General features: G+C 41.8%; 1 protein-coding gene across 8 annotated transcripts in view; it reads left to right on the top strand.

Moving 5' to 3' along the window:
- Positions 1-7943, top strand: part of LOC106867275 (dynein regulatory complex subunit 6) — a 153056-nt gene that overhangs the window by 5406 nt on the left and 139707 nt on the right. The gene's annotated exons all lie outside the window — the stretch shown is intronic.

The raw sequence follows: 7943 nt of genomic DNA, 5'->3' as shown, positions 1-7943 counted from the left end.
CCCCCCAATTATTCCTGGGAAGGTAGTGGGAGTACAGTTGTCAGATAGCTCCTCCATAAGGGCCTAAACAACCGTCATTGAAAAGATTATTATTATTATATAAAGAAAAGATTATATTTTCTGGCTGGATTCCTAAATGCCATCAACTGACATTATTGATATTATCCAACCATCTCATTCTTGGTCTACCCCGAAGCCTCCTGCTGGTTTGCTTGGCTTGTGATTTTCTCCTGTGACATTCTAATCACATGTCTGTAGTACCAGAGCTATGACCTCTCAATGCAGAGAAGTAGCAGCTTGATCTGGAGAGCCTCCATTATCTCCAAGTTGCACACCTTGTTGAGTAATGTTACTCCAGAGATCCCTCAGTGGAACCCCATTTCAGCCACTTATATTTGTGATTGTACTCTTTTGGTCATTATCCAACACTCATGACCATAGGTGGGGAGAGGCATGGACACCAAATTGAAGATAGCAAGTTTGGCTTTTTTTACAAATATCTTCTCTTCTGAAGATAAATATTGAAGCTAGTGCATTACTTTACCAGCACCTACAATTCTATAGTTCAGCTTCCTACCTCTTTTCACTCATGAATATGGTCCTAAGATACTTAAATTTCTCCACTTGCCTCAGTGATGTTCCACTAACTTGCAGAGTGCAATGGGAAGACTTTCTTGAGATTATCAATGTTTCAGTGTTTGCAGCACTAATTCTCATCCCATCTTTGCATCCCAGCTGCAAAACTGTTCATTGCATACTGGAGTTCATTTTTTGCCAAGCCAAGTAACATCATGTAGTCTGAAAATATCAGCTCACTGCTCTTACACCCACTTCCACAATTACTGCACATGTCAATTGTTTTGTTTAGTTTTGTATTTTGTTTTGTTTTGTTTGTTTGCATGCATTCCTGCATGTCTGTTTGTGTTTGCAATTTTCCATTAAATTATACTGGGAATCAAAATAGTCTATATTAAATATCTATTAAAATTGCTCCAGAAGACTGGCTTAATATTTCATGCACTTGTTGCAATCATCAAAGGAGAAAAGAAAATTAGTGACGTCTTATTAAGTAGGAAGGCAGACAAGTCACAAATCCCTTCAGGTAGATGGCCCTGCTTGATCTGTAGAAAAGATGTAGATAGAAACTCCATAAGATGTACCCAGTATAAGCTATGGACACATAAGAGGTGCAGCAACTGGGAAGATAGTTTTTGTGTGTGGCAAATGTACAGGGGCAATAAACACTGAAAATGTGCAGAATACAGCTTCTGTCACATGTCAGGGGCAAAAACTAGAAGTAGTTGATAGCTTCTGTTACCTAGGGGACCAAGTCAGTAGTGGTTGGAGAGCATAGCTGCTAGAATAAGAGTAGCCTGAGCAAAGTTTAGAGAGCTCCTACCTCTGCTGGTGACTCTTGCTCAGAGTAAAAGGTAGACTGTATGACGCATTTGTGCAAACAGCCATGCTACATAGCAGTGAAATATGGGCTGTAACTGCCGAGGATGTGTTAGCTTGCAAGAAATGAAGGTAGTATGCTCCACTGGATGTTTAATGTCAGTGTGCGTACACGACAGAGTGTAAGTGCCCTGAGAGAAAAGGTGGACACAAGAAGCATCAGATGTGCTGTGCAAGAGAACGACTGCACTGATATAGTCATGTGTTGTGTATGGATGAGGAAGACAGCTGTGTGAAAAAGTGTCATCTTTTTTTGGTAGATGCAGCAAATGTGAAATGAATGAGTGATAGTAAATTAAATGTGAGGACTAACCTAACAATACTAATAAACCTGCCAATTGCTGGCAAACTACGACACAACCCTTCTTAGCCTTCACAGGTCCAGACACATTCATGTAGAAATGAAACAACCATGAAACAGCCTTCCCACCAATTCCAGTGGATTCCAAAATTTTAGAGCTGCAACCATAAATGTGAGCACAATGAGAGGTAGATCTAATAAGACTGTGGAAATGCTAGAGAAAAGAGAAGTGGATGTATGCTGTGCACAAGATCTTCAACTAAATACCCCATGGGCAAAACACAGAAGTACAAATTTTTCTGGATAAATAATAATGCCAGCAATGGTGAGGGCTGATATACTGTTATCTGAGAAATGGATAGATAAAGTAATTGAGGTAATCAGGGTATGCAATAGGATCATTGAGATGAGACTAACTGTAGGCATAAGCAACTCAACAGCGACTCTCAGCATATGCCCCACAGATGGGATTAACAGAAGTACAGAAAGATTACTTCTATGAGACCCTCTTGCAGGTTACCTTAATGACAACTGACAACAACTTCATTATTGTGGATGGCGACTGCATCAGTCATGTCAGCCAACAAGCCAATGGCTTTCATGATATATATGGAGGCTATGGATATGGTGAGAGAAATGAGGAGGATATAAGACTTCTAGAGTTCTAGGATGCAAATGATCTAACAATTTGCAATACACACTTTAGGAAATCAGCCAACCACCTCATCACCTACCAATCTGGCAAATACACACAAACCAGATAGAGTAAGTTCTCATTAGGAAAAAAGACGAGCTATGGTGAATACCAAAATCTTTTCTGGCAAAGACTGCATTGCATGACACACTGAACCCAACATCACCATCAACGGGCAATGACTGAACGCAGTGGACAAGTTCACCTACCTTGGCAGCACATTCTCTAGAAATGTTGGCGTTAATGACGAAATCACTGCCAGACTCGCCAAGGCAAGCGCTGCTTTCAGCAGGCTACACAAGACTGTCTGGAACAGGAGGGGGATCACCATCATGACAAAGATCAAGGTGTACTGGGCTGTTGTTCTCACAACGCTGCTTTACGGCTGTGAGTCCTGGATGGTCTACCAGCATTATGCCAGGAAGCTGAACCACTTTCATACAATATGCCTCAAGAAACTTCTTGGCATAAAGTGGCAGGACAGGATCCCGGACACCGAGGTACTAATACGTGCTAACCTGCCCAGCATCCATACCATCTTGATGCAGTCTCAGCTTTGCTGGGCAGGACACGTAGCTCGCATGTCAGATGATCAATTACCAAAAAGATTGCTCTTTGATGAACTGCAAAAGGGAAAGCGCTCAGAAGGCGGCCAGAAGAAGCGCTTTAAGGACACACTGAAAGCCTCACTGAAAGCCTTCAACATCGACCATGACACTTGGGAGCAGTCTGCTCTAGACAGAGAAAGGTGGCTAACAACCCTGTAACAGGCACTACCATTCCCTGTCCACGCTGTCAAAGACTCTTTCGGGTGCAGATTGGCCTCACTAGCCATCTGCGGACTCACAAAACAAGCCCACCCACTCACACCCAAGGATGACAAGATGGTCTTCGCCGCATCAACGGACAAACTACAAAACTACATGCATGACACAAATTAGTGGCTAGTGACTTCAAAGTTGGGGCTAGGAAGACACAGAAATCAATGACAACATGGAGAAGAAAGATATAACTAAAAGATCCCATTATTGGGTACAGATTTAGTGAAATTCTAACTGATACATGCAACTGTAGGGAGATAGATTTAGATATCTTACTATAGATGTAAACAGAATTTTAAAGAAATAACTTGCTCCTGGTTATGGAAAAGACTTGTGGCTGGACCAAGCCAAAAATTACATTGTGTTGGAATGATATGGTTGTTAGAGCTGTAAAGGTTAAGAGACAGGTATGGAAAGCCTAGAAGGAAGGTATTTGTAGGAAGCATTACCAAATGGCTAGAAGAGCAGCTAAACAACAAGTATATTTAATGAAGAATGAGGCAGAGAAGAGGAGATATGCATATGTCTTACAACATGAGAATTAAAAGCACAAGGTATTTAGGATCAGAAGACTGTGTGTGAGAGAACTGAGATTTAATTAGTGAGAAATATATTTGGAATGACAAAAGCTTGCTTGCTATTGATATGGAAGAAAAGAAAGTGGCATGGAAATACTATTATGAGAGATTGTTGAATGTGGAGAGTGAATGAGATAAAGACGGGCTACTTTATGCTGAACCTGTAGACTGACCAGCAATTCAAGTTGATAGCTGCATAGTTGATAAAACAATTAAGGACATGGAGAGAAGAAAAGTGATAGGCTCATCATGGATAGTTGTGGAGATGCTCAAAGTATTCAGTTAGATAAAATTCATGATTAGCACCTGGATAGTTAATCAAATTATACAAGAAAGAGTCATACCCAATGACTGGTATTGCAATGTCATTGTAAACTGCTGCAATAGCAAAGAAGATGCCTCAGAGAAGCAGTTATAGAGGAGTCAAATTAATGGATCAAGTTATGAAGGTAACAAAGAAGGTCATGGCTCAATTGATTCATGACAGGGTAGTTTGGTTTTGTGCCTATGGATGCAATCTTTCTAATGAAATCTTTCAACTGCAAGAGAAATACTTCGATAAGAGTAAACCATTATTCTTGGCTTTCGTTGACAGGGTACCATGTACAGTAATCTTGTGGTCACTAAGGAAATTAGGCGTTGGTGAATGGCTTGTGAGAGCTGTACAAGTCATGTTTAAAGACACAGTAAGCAAAGTGAGAATCAACAATAACTTCAGTAGTAAATTTAGTGTAAGGGCTAGAGTCCATCAAGCCTTAGTCCTCAGTTCCTGTCTATTCATCATAGTCCTATGAGGCATCATAGAGGAGTTTAAGACTGGTTGTCCATGGGAACTCATATATGCTAACGATCTAGTTTTCATAGCTGAATCTCTAGAGGAAATTCCAAGCATTGAATTAAACTTAGAATTGAGAGGTCTGAAAGCAAACTTAGGAAAGATGAAGGCTTTAGTAAGTAGGAAAGAAGACAAGACCCTGGTACCTTCAGGGAAATGGTATTACCCAATATGTGAAAAAGGTGTAAATATAAACTCCATATGCTGTACCTAATGTAAAGCTGTAGGCAAAGAGATGTAGCAGAATCACAGGCATAAAAACAACAAACATAAGCTTCATATGTGCTCGATGCAGTGGAGCAGTATGTTTAATGAACACACTAGAAGTAGACTTTCATGAATGCCTGGATGACTTATTAGATGTAATTGATAGCTTTTGTTACTGAGGAGATGTAATCAGCAAGGGGGAGGGTTGCTGTGAATATATAGTCGCCAGAATAAAAATGGGTTGGAGAAAGTTCCTTGAAACACTTCCACTACTAATAACAAGGGGTTTGTCCACAGAGTGAAAAGCCTGTGTTGGAACTGCAGTGCTCATGTTAGTGAAACATGGGCCTTGAATGCAGAGAACATGAAAAGTTTAGAAAGAAATTAAATGAGCATGCTCTGTTGGATGTCCTATGTAAGTATGCATAAGTGACATATATAAATGTGCTGAGAGAAAAACTGGGCATAAGAGGAATCAAATATAGTGTGCAAGAAAAAAGATTGTGCTGGTATGGATACATGATACATATGGACGAGGGAGTCTATGATATTTACTCACCATGGACAATTACCCCTGAGGGCAACAGATAATGATTTAAAACTTCTTAACATATTGGAGAGGGGGTAATTAACCAACAGGGGAATTGTCCTATGGGGGGGGGGGGTAATTGTCCTAGTGGGGTAATTGTCCTGAACGGGATGATGACTGCAGTATAAAGAAGTGCCAATCACAATATGTGGCTGGAGCTTGTGGACAAGGGAAGACATGGGATGAAGTGGTGAAGGCTAACCTTAGGACCCTTGGATATCTGGTGATACATGGTTCTCAAGAAGACTCACCTATCACAGCAAGACTGACTTCTAGAAGCACTGTGGGTGTACATATTTATATGCAAACAAATGGATACCTGCTCCAATCTCCTCCTCACATCACCCCCACTACAGCTCTTCCACAGCAGCCCAACCTCTTGATGTCACTTTTTCTCATATTGTTCTCTACACCCACACATTGTATTGATTTCCCTAATCATCACACTCGACCCACTGAATTTTATCCTCATGCACTATGCCTCACTTTCTCTCTGTCCCTCTTTTGTAGCCTACCCAAACACATCATCTCTCTCTTGTTCTTCCCATGACAACTGTATCATCATTATTATCCTGTTATTGCCCTCTTCTTGCATCCAAATACTTCCCCAATGCATGCAACATTGACCATCCCCACTCCCACATCCACCCTTCAACTCTATTTACTCCTTACAGATGTTGCCTACTTCCCCACCATCTCCTTTCCTCCCATATTCTCTTGCAAACCTCCACCTACTCCTAGTTTCTCACTTCCCACTCACTTTTACTTACCTCATACCTTGAGGTGCCACCTGGACTCCTCATCACCCTACTGATTCGTTTTTCACTCTTTCCTAAATGTGAGAAAGCCCTTACAATAAGAATCTGCTCTGCCTATCCCTTTTTCTCATACCTTAATCCTCATCTGTTAGCATAAGTCCCCTCCCTTCAGGTTTTGTAGGTGTGCAAGATGCATGGCAACCTCACTAGTGCTGGTGACATGAGAAGAGCACCTAGTACACACTGGTGTTAGGAAGGGCATCCAGCCATAGAAACCATGCAAAAGCAGATACTAGAGCATGAGGCAATCCTTGGAGCCATCAGGTTCTGTCAAACTATTCAATGTATGCCAGCATGAAACATGGATGATAAATGATGATGATGCATTCACAATTTATGATAGTTGGAAATTTTCATAAATTTCATATGGAAAGATGCGGGAAAAAAAACAACTCTTTTTCTATAAAACAATATCACAAAAGTGACCAAAAATGAAACAAGTATTTTGGCTTTAGTTTCCGTGTTATTTTGTCTAGCATTTACTGTCTGGTCCAGCTGCTTTAGGAATTGTAACGGTTGTCTCCCTTTCACTGTTTGCCTCCATTTTGGTGAGCGTTTCCCTATCAATGTCTGTAGATGAAGTATTCAAGATCTCCCCAAGTTGATTATCTACCATTTTGACTCTATGTGTATAGTTGCTATCACTTATTATTATCATCATCTTAGCATGTCGGGCAAAATGCTTAGCGGTGTATCATTTATCTTTACATTCTGAGTTCAAATGCCACTGGGGTTGACTTTGCCTTTTATCCTTTCGGGGTCAATAAATTAAGTACCAGCTGAGTACTGGAGTCGATGTAGTCGACTTATCCCTCCCCACAAAAATTTCGGTCCTTGTATCTATAGTAGAAAGGATTATTATTATTATTATTGAAGATTTTGGCCAAGGTGCTTGCCAAGAGATTGGCGCTTGTCATGGGCAAACTGATCTGCAAGGCGCAGACATGCGCCGTGCCGACCAGGTCTATCCATGACAACCTCCATCTCATGCGCTACATCGTAGAGAGGGTGGGTAATGAAGCTGGTGCGGGTGGGGCTTTGATCAATTTAGATCAGTCTAAAGCTTTCGATAGGGTCGACCATCGATACCTGGCAGCTGGTTTCGGTCCGGTCTTCCGCGGTTGGATAGCTGCTTTATACAGCGGCATCTGCTCGGTCATACGGGTGAATGGCCATCTATCGTAGCTGTTCAACATCTCGCATTCAGTTCGCTAAGGATGTCCTCTCTCCTCCCTTCTGTATGTATTGACTCTCGAGCCATCACTGCGGAAGTTGGAGGCTTTGAGAGGTGTCCCGCGCAATCTGGGATGTGGGAAGAACGTGTCTGCCTATGCCGACGACGTCACCGTGATGGTGTTGAGCCACAGGCATATTGACCTGATTGGCAAGACACTAAACGAGTATGAAGCGGTGAAAGGTGTGAAAATTAACGTGGAAAAGTCAGTGGGCTTGCAACTGGGCACATGGAGGGGCAAGTCCATGCCGACCAACAGCGTTGTAGGGCGCTGGACAGATGGACCCGTTAAACTGCTCGAGGTCTGGTTTGGTCCGGACCTCCAGGTGGAGAAAAACTGGGAAGAGGTGATGAACAAGGTGGCCAATCTCACCCAGAAATGGGCCAAGAGGAAGCTCTCCTTGAAAGGTC

Source organism: Octopus bimaculoides, chromosome 20 (assembly GCF_001194135.2).
Source record: "Octopus bimaculoides isolate UCB-OBI-ISO-001 chromosome 20, ASM119413v2, whole genome shotgun sequence".
Classification (NCBI taxonomy): domain Eukaryota; kingdom Metazoa; phylum Mollusca; class Cephalopoda; order Octopoda; family Octopodidae; genus Octopus; species Octopus bimaculoides.
This window is presented reverse-complemented; position numbering and strand designations above follow the sequence as displayed.